This window comes from Schistocerca americana, chromosome 2 (assembly GCF_021461395.2).
Source record: "Schistocerca americana isolate TAMUIC-IGC-003095 chromosome 2, iqSchAmer2.1, whole genome shotgun sequence".
Lineage (NCBI taxonomy): Eukaryota > Metazoa > Arthropoda > Insecta > Orthoptera > Acrididae > Schistocerca > Schistocerca americana.
In genome coordinates, this window is record NC_060120.1 from 818,980,592 (window position 1) to 818,997,252 (window position 16,661).

General features: G+C 42.4%; 1 protein-coding gene across 1 annotated transcript in view; it reads right to left on the reverse strand.

Moving 5' to 3' along the window:
* LOC124595212 (potassium voltage-gated channel protein Shaw-like) overlaps positions 1-16,661 on the reverse strand; it is a 659,419-nt gene that overhangs the window by 367,104 nt on the left and 275,654 nt on the right. The window contains exon 2 of the mRNA XM_047133852.1: positions 6,080-6,153. The gene's annotated coding sequence lies outside the window, so the exon portion shown is untranslated. The remainder of the gene's footprint in view (positions 1-6,079; positions 6,154-16,661) is intronic.

Genomic DNA, 16,661 nt, shown 5'->3' on the forward strand with positions numbered 1-16,661 from the left:
CGCTTGCTGTCGTCACGGCTCATACTATCTCGATTATTAAACCACAAAATTACACAAGTGGGAATCATTTCACTTCGAGAACTTATCTTTTATATAGTGCTGAACTGATTTTGGGTTATTTATTCACAAATTATGTTAAATAGGGAACACTTTCATGATGTTCTGCAAAATATTATTTGCCTGGACAATAACCGGCCTCCAACTATTTTAGGCCATCGTCAGGTGACATACGGATGTTGTAATCAGAGATAAATTGATTCGCGACATTCATTTGTCCCCTGATGATGGTCCGATGGTCTAAGAAGCTGGAAGCCGATTACTGTCCGTACAAATAATATTTTGCAGGATATCAAGAAAATGTTTCCTGTGTTATGTTGTTGTCATTTTCTGTCAAGCACTGACGGGAAATTCAGTTAACTTTATCTATATATGTTTTAACTGTAAAATAATTCTTCAAAAGACACAGTACCCCTATACCTTTGCCCTTACACACATTCCTAAACCTCCCCTTCCGCACAAACCACGTGACCTCCGCTATATTCGCGACATCGTGATAGATGCCATATTGAAGAAGGAACTCAGGATCATAAACGCCAATCCTGTATTCACCCCCGACGACTCGGAACATTTTTTTTTTTTTTGTGTCTCAGAGAGGTGGCGGAAGGAGGAATATCGGTCAGGAAGGAAGAGGGCTTCCCCTGAGGATACCAGCCAGTGAGCAACAACCTGATGAAGGTGAAGCAAATCTCACGGCTAGCTTGCCAGCTGCCATGGTTTAATTCTACGCCAGTACAACATCAGGACAACCCATCAAGAGAGGCCTATTATCATCAACCAGAGAAGATTAGAGTTCGAATGGTAGCCTTCTGCTTAGCCTCCCGCATCTTGGACGAAGGATAGGTACGGCTATATGCGACCTGCATCCCGACACTACGCCCGAATATGATGGCTACAGAAACCATTTAAAAGTTGCAACAAGACGACGACGCCTCTCGTCTTATAACCAGAGAAGGTTTCACAGCGGAAATACGCCGAGAAAACCGGAAATAACATATTTTCAGTATGTGACAGCACCGTCTTGTCTTTTCTGGATCAATGTTTCAGAAAGCGTTGCAAGTTCTGTTGTTTTCAATATTGGGCAGTTCTTCATATTATCTTAAACTATTTGAGTATGCAGTCATGTGTCTCGAAAGTCGTTGTCCAGACAGCTGACTTACCAGCAGGTTTTGAAAGATTTGGAACAGCTGCATGTGATCTGTCCTGGTTGTCAGTTGGAAAGTTCTCATTTTAGCTCACGTTCACCTGCCCTGTTGAATGAATATGCAGTATGCAACCAAGCATACAGCAGACGACCTTCTCTACAGTATAAAACCGTAACCTAACTGGAGTAATGGTAAGTATATTATTTCATTAGCATACTGATAATCCCATTACCTTGATAGGGCCAAAACATAAAAATTTTATTTATGTGTTCTTGGCCTGTTACAGCTTGCTTATTATCAGCATCCTTCGTGTCTTTCCTTGCCAGTTTTCATGCCCTCAACTCCATTGCTATTACTGTTTCAACATTTCTAAAAGTGGTAATTCCTCCTTGGAACCCTATTTTGAATTCACAATTTTAAACATGACGTATGCTGAATGTAATCTGGTTGCTGTCTTAAGCTATGGCATGTGATGTTTCTGGTTTTTACATCAATTGTATATATGAGAAGAGCCACTCGGCTTTAGACAATGTAGTTTATCACCATGTGATGTAGCAAGGCCCATTCCTTCTGAAGAACATAGTTTTACAAATGTCGAAACCTAGGTCCAGGCCTGAAAAAACCTTTGGTTTTCAACTTGTTGGCTGTCTTTCTCAACCTCTTCTATTCTAAATTGTTTCGTTTTTCATGTGTTATCAACATAGGAAATATGACTCCAGATAATCTTTGAGTCGGAGTGTATAATTTCTGATTATTGCTTGGTAGCAAGCATAAAATTAAAGTACCAGTCCGCTATATCAGAATATTGCAGATCTTTAGTTTTTGTTACAAATGTATAATAATTATGCAAAAGTAACAAGTAACCCCACTTCAAGTCTTCAGTGCATTATGATGAAAATGTACAAGACTTTATTTTTTGTAAGTATTCTTTTCTATGCTGTGAATAACTCGGCATAAAGAAAATATTCTTTATTCATATGGAAAATGCATTGTAAAACACAGATTTTCCAGTCTTCCTTTCCTTCAAACCATTATGTGTTAAATATCTTTCAATATCTGGTCAGAATGAACGACATTCCACTGCTCAAGTAGAAGTATGGAAATCTATTAGTATATGTTTTCTTAGTGGTAAGATCCATGAACTCAGAAACTTATTGTATTCTCACTACTGTGTGACTAAAGATTTGTGAAGAGAAACATCCCAGCAGATGATAAAACTTAACTGTATAAAATTTCTGTGTAAGAAACGCTACATAGTTTTCGATTACAACATCTAATGCCTCTATTATTTATTAGGTTCTGCTGCAAGAGTTGACAATATGTTATGTTTTCTAAATTTAGCAAAGATTTCTGTTATTTTAGTTTTAATTTTTTATATTTTCAAACGTCTAATTTTTATTCTGTATTAATGTATAAAAAATGTCTGTGAAAGTGTAGACAAAATAACATGGCCCATATTTTAAAACTTGAGAAAGTAATGCCAGGGTCTCTCTTTTGAACAGCATTCGCGCAATAGAGGAGCTGCACTTCAACAGTTGAGATCTACAAACGCATGTCTCACAGTACTTGTAGGCAACAGTTAGTGAGTTTGCAAAAGATGGTACTAACAAGTTGTCGGTGCAACCAGTAATACGAAAAAGAAGTAATCACATAAACAAAGGGTCAATATATGTAAAACTCTGACTACACAGCGCCAGAAAGAAATTTCGTAAAAGAAGACAAACAACTAGGTGTTCCAGACATCGTAGCTTACTACTTGTCCCCTGAAAAAATGGATCTGAGCACTATGAGACTTAACGTATGAGGTCATCAGTCCCCTAGAGCTTAGAACTACTTAAACCTAACTAACCTAAGGACATCCCACACATTCATGCGACCGTAGCAGTTGCGCGGTTCCGGACTGAAGCGCCTAGAACCGCTCGGCTACACCGGCCGATTACTTGTCCCCTGACAACCTGTGTCGTAGATATTATGTAAATATAATTTTTTTATTTCTCATGTGTCCTCAAAGCAATGAAACCTAGGAAAATTCTGTAGCTACGTTCACTTCTCCCTCTTTATTCTCTTCAATGTGCAATTGAAGTAGCAAGCGTTTCTTGCAACGCCTTAAGCATACCTTTTTATTGAGGTTTTTTTCCTGGTTTGACTCTTGCAACATAAATTTAACGCAATTACATACAACCAAATAAGCATTATTATTAAGAACTTTCACTAGAGTTATTGTGTGTAAACTCTGCGGTGCTGTGCTATGTAATAAAACGACCACACTTGAAATATGCAGTTCACCAGAAGACTGGCAGCTGAAGTAGCTATCCCTTTAGGAGAAAGCAGGAGTGGCTACGAATTTGTGTCCTTTCATGAGTGCCATAGCACTCAACCTGCGTGCATACATCCCCACTTCCACACCACGCAGACTGAGCAGAAAGAGGAGGAACAGGGCGAAACTGTGAATGCACTGTATTCAGATGGAAATGCAGTAGGATTGCATACAACTTGGTTTCATATTGCATACTTCTCAAAGACATGGATCACAAACGAAATTTTCAGTGTTATTTAGTTATTTCTGATATGCTGGAGACACAATATAGTCATTATCTGGTGCAAACTGTTGGTATACGGACAGACGCCGACAGTTTCACAGACTGTCACACTCGGATTGCGACTGACGTATTTAATTTCGTAATCGAAAAGGTCTTTGGCACAAATATGTCGATCGAAATATTATAGCACTTTTGTAAGCTCATTATGGAGATGTGGAAACTGTACCTGAGGGAAACAACGTAGATGCCGTGGATAGTTGTAACATAAAAGTTTTTGTCTTCAAAATAGGAATTACACTACAGAAGAATCAGTTCCAACTGAAGATCCACAGGGGCCCTATCAGTCGAAACGGAAAACGGTCTCGAAAACAGATTTATGATTGTCAGAGTTAAAAAACCGTTTATGAAACTGTCTTTGTAATTCTTCCAAGGTCACAATGAATTCTTCAAACCTCGCGTTTTCTTTAACGCCTGTGAGGTTAGGGAACTGGAATTCCTTGTTTTTCAGAATTTTTCCCATCTACAACGCGATTTTCTTTTCAAATGCACCTCCATTAGATCGCAAATAAGCTACTTCTCACCATGCGGTGCAGTCAAGTCCACTTAAAATGCAAGGTCTTTGTCCATACTGGATGTTCTAATTTTCATTCCTACTTTGCTTGTCCCTTCATAAATTCAATAATAGCGTGTTTTAAATCGAAAAGATCGTACTAGGCCTGCTCTTTGACTTAACAAACAAGATATACAGTAATATTTAAACTCACAATACTCTTAGTTCAGCCCATTGAAGTGAAGCCTGTATGTCGATCGTTGTAATATTTTGCTTTTTCATTGCAACTAAATCTTTAAATCATTTTTGCTTGGTGTTATAATGTCCTTTCATAGCAAATTTGGAATACCTGTAGATTATGCGACTCCATAATAGATGCTGAGAATTCTGATCCCTTTCGTCTGTTATTCCCATTCATTTTCAAAGGCCTGTGACGATAGAGACCTAGACTAGCTGTTTTTTGGGCAAACAGCCACTGAAGCTGTCAGCTTCCTTTATATCGCAAACAAATAGCGAACGGGAAGCATTGCCGACAGAACGATTCTGCAGAACTGAAGGGAGCTGTGCGAAACGAAAAATGCCACCACGACAGGGCTAATCCTCGGTCCACACTCGACCCGCACACCAAGCCTGTATGTGGTTTGGTACATAGTGGGCGGCCCTTGAATAGAGGGGTGGTTTCGCACAGCACGAGTGTTAGTTTGTGTGCCTGGGCCGGGTGTTTTTGGGTAGCTTCTGCCAGTAAAATTTATTCTATTGTAGTACTAAACGCTTGTTTTCCTGATTGCAGAAACAAATTACTGTACTGGTCTTTATTTGACTGAGAAGACGGATAGAGATAAGAGAAACAGTAACATAATGGTAACATAGTTTTACCGAAACGGGTCATCCTCAGTACAGTGTTTTATTCCGACCTTGGCTACGAAGTTTTTCTTCTCGTAGGAAAGTAATTACAGATCACCCCTTCACACTCAGTATGACTAAACTAATAGAAACAGAGTTACTGGTTGCTGACTGTTTTCCATGATAGAGTCAAGCTGTAAACTTTTTAATATTATCTCATGAAGTGGAGCGAACGACAGTGTTTCAGGTAATCAGTAGCTTCAACTAGGACACTAACCTCGTCGCGTTTCTTGGTTTTATTCACGATGTACTGACTACGTGCTGGTACTGAATTTCACTTTCTGCCTTATTTTAATCTTTTTAATCATCCATAAGATCAGAAACACAACACTGGACTGTATCAGTCTTCATTACACACACGTTATAAATCATTCGTACCCCAGAGGAAGACAATCTCAACCTGTCTGTCTAGCACTTTACCAAAAGAATAATGCGAAGAGTTTCGCATAAGTATGATCATCAGGATTCAATACAAATACTTATCTAACCCTGTATTGACGCTAAGCTCAGAGGAATCAAAGGAGTTGGCGCGTGTGCTGATATTATAATGCTCCTGTCTGCAGATTGGTATCGGATAGCGTCTATGGGCTGTTTACATGAAACGAACATCCATCCGAAGTAAACCGCGCGTCAGTAGATAGGAGCTGTTGTCGTGACTGTCACATGAGACTGAGTTTAAACCAGAGGAGGCTCTGCAAAGATTGTGTATATCGGCCACTTACTGTTCTGAAATACTGCAAACGAGGTTTTGCGATTCCCTGTGCCTTATGCTGCTAATCGATCTGGCACGGAGCCTCGCATTTAGCAGAGCAGAGCACAGATGGAGTCGAGTTTGTACAGTTCTCTCTTTTATATGACTAGACAACGTGGTGTAAGATACTCACGGGAGTCGTCACTGTGTAGTCGACCAATTGCTAGGCTGAATTTCCCTGCTTGTGACTACGACACTTCTCGCCACCTGCAACACAGAAAGAAAGCTACTGTTAGGAACACCGTCACTCGAAGACCCAAAGAGGTTTCAATAAAGTGGCAGGCGTATGTGCAAGACAACCATTCGTCTAATGAAGTGACGGAAAGAATGAAAACTAAATCAACACAATAATGAGACAAATCTGTTTGTGTGTATTAACTGTAGGAAAGAAATGAACAGAAACGGCTACATGCGTTTCTACAAAAGTTTTATCGCAGCGTTCAAGACAGGTATTGGAATTCTAGAGGTGCTAAGTTCAGATCACAGTCAAATCAATCCAATCGTCCCCCCCTATTAAATATACGAGGGTAGGAACTTAAATAGTGGCGAGTATTTATTCACAACCGATGCAAAAGAGTTACATGTTTGCACCTGTTATTGTCATTCAAAGTAGTTCAAATGGTTCGAATTGCTCTGAGCACTATGGGACTTAATAGCTGAGGTCATCAGTCCCCTAGAACTTAGAACTACTGAAACCTAACTAACCTAAGGACATCACACACATTCATGGCCGAGGCAGGATTCGAACCTGCGACCGTAGCGGTCACACGGTTCCAGACTGTAGCGCCTAGAACCGCTCGGCCACCCCGGCCGGCATGTTGTCTGGAAAAAATAGCACTAAATCAGCGGTAGGAGTCATTGGAATGTTCCACCGTGCTACCAGCAGTTCCTCTGGGTCAATTTGTATGTGGAATTAAAAAAAAAAAGGTTATAATGGTCGAGCAGCTTCTCACAAGCCACAGACATCTACGGTCAAAGCTAAGCGACACTGATGAATTGCGCTGTATACTGCGGAACTCAGGTGGAAGACTGCGTGTAGAAAGTTTACGTGCCGTCATTTGCAGTGTCAACAGCGACCTAAGGAGGAGATGGTGTTACAGTATGACGGTGATATTCGTGGTTGCGGATTGTTCAATTTTTTTGCGTTTCAGACAGCGCTGAATGTGAAAGGATAATATCACATTTTACAACAATGTGCACTGCGTACAGCAGAACACTTCTGAGACGACAATTGTTTCTATGAGTATGACAGTGCTCCCTGTCATAAAGTAGCGTCTGTGAAGCAATGGTCTGCGGACATTACCATTACCAAAATGGACTGTCCTGTCCAGACTCCCAACGTCATCTGAATGGAGCACCTTTGGGACGAGTTACACTACAGGCCATTAAAATTGCTACACCAAGAAGAAATGCAGATGATAAACGGGTATTCATCGGACAAACATATTACACTAGAACTGACATTTGATAACATTTTCACGCAATTTTGGAAATCAGTACCCAGAACAGCCACCTCTATCCGTAATAACGGCCTTGATACGCCTGGGCATTGAGTCAAAAAGAGTTTGGATGGCGTGTACAGGTACAGCTGTCCATGCAGCTTCAACACGATACCACAGTTCATCAAGAGTAGTGACAGAGGTAGTGTGACGAGCCAGTTGCTCGGCCACCATTCACCAGACGTTTTCAGTTGGTGAGAGATCTGGAGAATGTGCTGTCCAAGGAGGCAATCGAACACTTTCTGTATCCAGAAAGGCCCGTACAGGACCTGCAACATGCGGTCGTGCATTATCCTGCTGAAATGTAGGGCTTCGCAGGATCGAATGAAGGGTAGGGCCACGGGTCGTAACACATCTGAAATGTAACGTCCACTGTTCAAAGTGCCGTCAGTGCGAACAAGAGGCGACTGAGACGTGTAACCAATGGCACCCCATACCATCAAGCCCGGTGATACGCCAATATGGCGATGACGAATACACGCTTCCAATGTGCGTTCACCGCGATGTCGCCAAACACAGATGCGACCATCATGATGCTGTAAACAGAAGCCGGATCCATCCGAAAAAATGACGTTTTCACATTCGTGCACCCAGGGTCGTCGTTGAGTACACCATCGCAGGCGCTCCTGTCTGTGATACAACGTCAAGGGTAAGCGCAGCCAGGGTCTCCAAGCCGATAGCCCATGCCGTTGTAAACGTCGTAGAACTGTTGGCGCAGATGGTTGTTGTCTTGCAAACGTCCCCATCTGTTGACTCAGGGATCGAGACGTGGCTGAACGATCCCTTTCAGCCATGCGGATAAGATGCCTGTCATCTCGACTGCTAGGGATACGGTTCCGTTGGGATCCAGCATGGCGTTCCGTATTACCCTCCCGAACCCACCGATTCATATTCTGCTAACAGTCATTGAATCTCGACCAACGCGAGCAGCAATGTCGCGATACGTTAAACCGCAATCGTGATAGGCTACAATCCGACCTTTATCAAAGTCGGAAACGTGATGGTACGCATTTCTCCTCCCTACACGAGGCATCACAACAACGTTTCACCAGGTAACGCCCGTCCACTTCTGTTTGTGTATGAGAAATCGGTTGGAAACTTTCCTCATGTCAGCCCGTTGTAGGTGTCGCCACCGGTGCCAACCTTGTGTGTATACTCTGAAAAGCTAATCATTTGCATATCACAGCATCTTCTTCTTGTCGGTTAAATTTCGCGTCTGTAGCACGTCATCTTCGTGGTGTAGCAATTTTAATGACCACTAGTATAGAACGTCGATTTAAGTCCAGACCTCAACGCCCAACATCATTGCCTTCTCCGGTTTCGGGTCTTGAAGAATCACCTCCGTTCCTCCACAGACATTCAGACGCCTCATTGGCCGTATCCTCAACAGAATTCAAACTATCGTGTAGGTGAATGGCTGACACATCCCATACTAATGTCCACTAACATGTGCCCAGATATTTTTTACCAGATAGTGAACATAATTCACAAGTCATTGAACAATGAATTGCAAAGACTACTTTATAGCAATATTAGCTACCGTGTGTTTTATTATATACATGTATGAAGAGAGAGGAAAGTGACCGTCTGTTTATTTTCTACATCCTGGAGGCTCTTAAAATACGTCCGACTATAGTTTCTGAGAACTCTCGAAACAAATCTACAAATAACCTTCCATTCTTCTTACCTATTAACAATGCTTTATTCCAAGTCGCTTCACGGTATCAATCCAAGTATCTAAGCGAGGTCACATGCTTCAAATGTAATATGGATGTGGTAATGGGGCAGTATTAGTTTCTGTCTCTGTATATTGTGCATAAGTTTGACTCTACCTTTAAAGAAAACTACACCTCAGCACACCTACTGTAAATATCGTTTACGATCTGAAACTCCTCTCATACAGCGCTTAGAAATTCGTTTATTACCAGCCAACACTACCAAAATACTGCTTACCGTAAACTGGTTAAACACTTATGAACATGGTAGGCAAAACGCACACTCCATTCACACTGATGTGACCACCTATCAATAGCTTGAATAAACATCTTTTGCAGCGCGGACGTGCAAGAAGTGTCAATGAGGATGTTGAAGGTACCGACAGGGTTGTGAAGCCATGCCTACTACCGTGTTTCTCCCAGATGCGGTAGGTTTCCACGGTGCAAACAGCCCCGTCGACGTGTTCCCACAGATTCTAAAATGGGCTTAAATCCGAGGAGTTCGACGGCCAGTGGAATATGGTAAATTCATCCTGGTGCTCCATGAACCACTCATGTACACCGCGAGATACGTGACACGTTTCATTGTCGTACTGGTAGATGCCATCGTGTCGAAGATAACACAAACTGCAAGTAGGTGAGGACACGGTGCCCAAGGATGGTTTCATTCTTGCGTTGATCGGCTGTGCCTTATAGAAAGACGAGATTACCGAGAGAACTCAGGGAACAGTAGATCGTAACATTCCCTCCTCGGGACGGGATTGTGACGGGAGGGCACACGACAACGGACATCTTCCCGACGGAGTATAAAACGTCATTCATCTGAAAAGACATTTTTTCCCCACTCAGCAGACATTCAGTTGCGGTGTTGGTGTGTAAATTCCAGCATTCGTCGCCGATGAGCATCGGTCAGCATGGGTGCAAGAACCAGGCACTTGTTGTGGAGATCACAACGCAGCAATGTTCGCTGAACGGTCGTTGAGGAGACACTGTTGGTATCCCCTTGGTTCATCTGGGCGATCACTTGCTGAATAGTTGCACGTCTATTTGCCCGTACACATCTCTCCAGCCGTCGTTCACCTGTGTCACCTATGGCTGGCTTTTGGTATGCCAACTGTGACATCGATGCCGGTTTTTGGTTGCGAGATTTTGTTATGCACGATGTGCTTTAATCACGAAGGCACGCGAACTGCTTGCAGACTTTATACTTATATGGATAAGGTGTCTGTTCTTTCAGACATGTCCATTGAGCCACCGAGGGCACAGAGTACAGCGCGACTGCAGGGACTATCTCGCGCACGCCTCCCGCGAGACCCACATTCTCACCATGTATGTCCACACACTACATTCGTAGTGTCCCACCCCAAGACACTCATTACTCGTGGAAGACATTCTTACCAAGTCCCGTAAGAGTTCGGGAAATATGTTTGCATCCGCACAGAAGAAGAAGGTCATGGCTGGTGTTGCCAGAACTGTATACTTATATGGATATGATATATATCAACGTCCGTTAGCAGCTGAAGGTATTTATGTAATTCTAATTTCGTTTACAGACTTAACGGCTTCGGAAATACCTTCACTCTTGTTTCTAAAGCCATTGACAACGCCCTTTCGAACGTCTGATAAATCACCCCGTTTCCGAATTACAACAATGAACGCTCTATTTTTGGCGACTCCCTGACACGACTTTTATACTATCCACAGTTACTGCTACCATCTGCCTTCTGTGAGTGATTATTTCTCGTTGACGTCGAACATACTCGAGGTGAGGGACCGTGTGAATGTGGTCTGGTAAACACAAACTCCTTAAGATAGCGAACCCAAATCAGATCATTTTATTATTATTATTATTATTTTATAGTGTTCCGACCAGAGAGTCCCTACTCATAACTGCATAATATCTGATATTTCTAGCACAACATGACCGTAAAGGAATAAAGCATTCGCCATAGAGGCAACGAAGATCCAACTCGACAAAGTGCGAATGGGTATAGAATATGTATTCGAGTTTTGCATTACAAGGAATAGGTCATCAGTAACTAAAAAAATGAGAGATTTACAAATAGCCTTACAGATAACTGTAGAGCAACATACATTGTAAAATAAAAGAGTAAAACGTAATTTACAGTGCGCAAAACTGCAATATTTTGTATCTCTTAATAAACAGAAGGTCTTCTCTAAACTGGAAAAACAGTATCCTACTTTATAAATTTACCAGTCATGTTGCAAGCCTCCTTACTCAGGTTCTTCAAAACACAGCATTGCACATCATATTAAATGCTCTATGGTTCCTTAGGAATATCACAATTAACAATGAATTACAAATAACGACTGTTCCAAAAGAGATCCGATCCATGTCTCGAAGCTTTTATGTGAGATTCCCTTCCTCCACTAACACAATAATTCTTCAGATATCCACGTATGATTTCAATGGCGAGCAAAAACGTTAACGTCCTAAAGCGGTGTTGTCGCTTATTTCGTCTGCAGCCAGGGTGTATGCCTGTCTTAAGGTGCCATAAATATTTTGTAGGCTAATTCTGGACACCCCATTTATCGAGAACATTAATACTACTTTTACGCTTATCGTGCATTCCATATTACAGGGTGTATCAAAAAGAATCATCCGATTTGGCACGTCGATATCTCTGAAACTGATAAACATAAGCAATATGCCCCTCTTGAGATGCACAGCACATGTCAATACGGTATTCAAATTGTCTTGAGTTACAGCTTCCACAACTGCTGTTATCTGATGCCTCAGTTCATTCATTGTTATTGGTAACGGAGGCACGTACACAGAATCTTTTATGAACCCACACAAGAAATAATCACATACATTCAGGTCCGGTGACCTTGGAGGCCAGTAATGTAGGGCTGAATCATTTAATCCAGTGTGACCAATCCATCGTTCAGTAATCCTCTGATTTAAAAGTTCCCGCACTTCCAGATGCCAGTGTGGCGGTGCCCAATTCTGTTGGCAAGTGAAGTCGTTCGAATCAGTCTCAAACTGTTGTAAAAGAAAGTTCTCAAGCATATCGGAATATGTGCTTCCTGTAACAGTGTTCTCGGCAAAGAAAAATGGACCATTCACTTTTCCCCATGAAACTGCACAAAACGCATTAAAATTCATGTGGTTGTTCCGTACCCCACGTTCTCACATTATGACTGTTCACCGTTCCATTTAAATGGAATGTTCCCTCGTCACTAAGACATCGGGAACATGTTGATCTGTCGAGCTGCACGTCTGGAACTAAAGTGGATGTGTTCGACGTCTTTGTCAGAGACTTAAGGACGGCCCAGCGGTTTGCCTTTACACAAAGAACCTGTATCTCGGAAATGTTCATTCCGTCGTCTAATACTCTGTGCTGTAGGAGGATTCACAACATACCTAGTACTAAAGTTACGCTGAACAGCTGTTACTGACCCGCACTGCGCGTAACGTAGAACACAAGACGCTTTCTGTTGCCCCGACACCATTTTTACTAGAACTGATGTGGGCGCACACTGCTGCTACCTAGCGGGATCCATGCAAAACTCGAAAGTCTGCTCTATCCAACAGTACGTTGTTTACGCGCATATCTCAAATAACGTAATAGTTATGATTTTTTAAAATGGAATGATTCTTTTTGATACATCCTGTACTTCAATTTTTGTTGAATATTCACCGCTGAATACTGGGTGCCATCAGTCAGTAACCTTCAGTCCACACAGATACTCGTATAATACATGAATGAATATTTAGATTGTCAGTCGACTACGTGGTGCCATGTTGAACGTCTTTTGGTGATCAAAAAAACTAGAGAGAGAGCAACGTCGGTCGTCATTTACTGAGTACTAAATGAAATAACAGTAATGAATGATATATTTAGCTGCAAATCATTTACTGAGTACTAAATGAAACGACAGTAATGAATGATTTATTTAGCTGTAAATTGCTTCGACACTTCAAACATTGAAATTTTCTACCAGCAGCTGCAATAATGTGTCTCTCGACGAAAAGCAATATGCTAGAAGCGGAGAATACAACAACCACAACTTGAATAAAGTGTCGAAACGAGTTGCAACGGGATAAATCTTATGGGGACATGTCCGCGTATAGCTGCGTGCTTCTAGGGAGATTTCTTATCTTCTTCCGTATCTACATTTTGCAAGGCATCATGTACGTAAATATACACTATCTGGACACGTGACTGAAAATGACTTACAAGTTCGTGGCGCTCTTCATCGGTAATGCTGGTAATCAATATGGTATTGGCCCACCTTTAGCCTTGATGACAGCTTCCACTCTCGCAGGCATACGTTCAGTCAGGTGCTGGAAGGTTTCTTGGGGAATGGCAGCCCATTCTTCACGGAGTGGTGCACTATAGGATTTAGGTCAGCACTCCATACAGGTCATTCCATTCCAGGGATGTTACTGTCATGTAACCACTCCGCCACAGGCCTTGCATTATGAACAGGTTCTCGATCGTGTTGAAAGATGTAATCGCCATCCCCGAATTGCTCTTCAACAGTGCGATGCAAGAAGGTGCTTAAAACATCAGTGTAGGCCTGTACTGTGATAATTCCACGCAAAGCAACGAGGGGTGCAAGCCCTCACCATGAAAAACAAGACCACACCATAACACCACCGCCTCCGAATTTTCCTGTTGGCACTACACACGCTGGCAGATGACGTTCACCGGGAATTCTCCATACCCACACCCTGCCTGTGGATCGCACACTGTGTACCGTGATTCGTCACTCTACACAACGTTTTTCCGCTGTTAAAACGGCCAAAGTTTACGCTCCTTGCACCAAACGAGGCGTCTTTTAATATTTTACCGGCATGATGTGTGGCTCATGAGCAGCCGCTCGACCATGATATCCATGTTTTCTCACCTCTCGCCTAACTGTCAAAGTACTTACAGTGTATGCTGATGCAGTATGAAATTCCTGTGTGATGGTGTGGATAGATGGTTGGTTGGTTGTGTTGGGGAAGGAGACCAGACAGCGAGGTCATCGGTCTCATCGGATTAGGGAAGGACCGGGAAGGAAGTCGGCAGTGCCCTTTGAAAGGAATCATCCCGGCATTTGCCTGGAGCGATTTAGGGAAATCACGGAAAACCTAAATCAGGATGGCCGGACGCGGGATTGAACCGTCGTCCTCCCGAATGCGAGTCCAGTGTCTAACCACTGCGCCACCTCGCTCGGTGATGGTGTGGATAGATGTCTGCCTATTATACATACGGCCCTCTTCAACTGTCGGCTGATAGTCAACAGACGAGGTCGGCTTGTACGCTTTTGTGCTATACGTGTCCCTTCACGTTTCCACTGTCAGTCGGAAACAGTGGACCTAGGGATATTTAGGAGTGTGAAAATCTCTCGTACAGACATATGGCACAAGTGACACCCAATCGCCTGACCACGTTCGAAGTCCGTGAGTTTCGCGGAGGGCCCCATTCTGCTCTCTCACGATGTCTAATGACTACTGAGGTTGCTGATTTCAAGCACCTGGCAGTAGGTGGCAGCACAATGCACCTAATATGAAAAACGAACGTTTTTGGGGGTGTCCGTATACTTTTGATCACATAGTTTAATCTCTTTCTGCACAACCAGGAACTGACCCTTTTGAGAGACGTTTCCACTCAAACAGAACCATCATAATTTCCAATTCAGAGTATGCGCCAGGATGCTACAATACATTTTCTGAAACATTGGTGCATCTGTTCTTTCAGCCTTTCAATGAATTGGAGGTGCCCTACGATCTTTTACAGGGACGCGGCATTACCTTCTGCGCAAGATATTCCCGGCAGGTACTGCGTACTAAATGGATAAATATGGAGCGTACTAGATATTAAATGTAACAGGAAACGTGAGGCTTTGAATGTGACTGTATTTCAGTCAAGTGTGCGTATTCCACTATCGTCAGTCTGCGTGCTTGTAGAGTGGTCAACAGTTGTCCACAGTCTGCGTGAGGCGAATCTAAACCTGTGGTACAAAGTGTGAAAATTGACGTACACTGGACTCTGAGGAGTATGGGGAAAAATTAAAATATTTCGCTGAGGGAGAATCTAGTAGACAGACTAGTGATATTATTATGTGTCTTTGAGTCGTTTGCACTTATGTACCGAAAAAACTTACAGTTGTCTGAGAAATGTGGGAACATGCGAGGCAATAGTGATCCTACGACTTCACTTAGAAGAAAGGTAGGAGAAAGGAAAACATACGTTTACAGAATTTGTAGACTTAGAGAAAGCTTCTGACATTGTTGACTGCAGTACGCTCTTCGAAATTCTCAAGGTATCAGGGTTAAAATACGGGAGCGAAAGGCCATTTACAAATTGTAAAGTAACCAGACGCAGTTATAAAAGTCGATGGGTATGCCATGGAAGCAGCGGTTGAGAAGGGAGTGAGGCAGGCTTGTAGCCCATCCCCGATGCTATGCAATCTATCCATTGAACAAGCAGTAAAGGTAACCAAAGAGAAATTCGGTGTAGGAATTTGAGGGTTTCCGAGGACACTCTAATTCTGTCAGAGAGAGCAAAGGACTTGGAAGAGCAGTTGAACGGATTGGACAGTGTCTGAAAAAAGGATGCAGGATGAACATCAACAAAAGCAAAACAAGGATAATGGAATCCAGTCGAGTTAAATCAGATGATGCAGAGGGAATTAGATTAGGAAAGGAGACGCAATGACAAGAGAAGTGTTTCTGAAAAATAGAAACTTTTTGATATAGAATATAGATTTCAGTGTTAGGAAAGTCTTTTCTGAATGTATTTGTATGTACTGTAGCAATGAATGGAAGTGAAACAAGCCGGCCGAAGTGGCCGTGCGGTTAAAGGCGCTGCAGTCTGGAATCGCAAGACCGCTACGGTCGCAGGTTCGAATCCTGCCTCGGGCATGGATGTTTGTGATGTCCTTAGGTTAGTTAGGTTTAACTAGTTCTACGTTCTAGGGACTAATGACCTCAGCAATTGAGTCCCATAGTGCTCAGAGCCATTTTTTGAAGTGAAACATGGATGATAAAGAATTTAGACAAGAAGACAACAGAAGCTTTTGAAACGATGTGCTACAGAAGAATTCTGAAGATTAGATGGGTAGATTACGTAACTAACGACGAGGTACTGAGCAGAACTGGGGAGAAGAGAAATTAATACTGGAGGGAGGAGTGAGGGGAGGGGGGGGGGAGGTAAAAGTTGTAGAGGGATACCAAGAGATGATTACAGTAAGCAGATTCAGAAGGATGTTGGTTTCGGGAGTTCTTCGGAATGAAGAGGATTGCATAGGATAGAGTGGCATGGAAAAGTGCATCAAATCAACAACTGTATTACGTTAATGGTAAATGTTGGTCTTGTTTATCTTTTTATTTATTAAATGCTGTCATTACCTATGCCAAGCATCATGAAAGTCTCTGAAAGCCATCTTTTACTCTTATTATAATTTATTAGTAATGTTCATAGTATATTAACAGTTCTTTTTTTTAAAAACAGCCATCTTTCGAACATGAAACCTTCTTACAGTA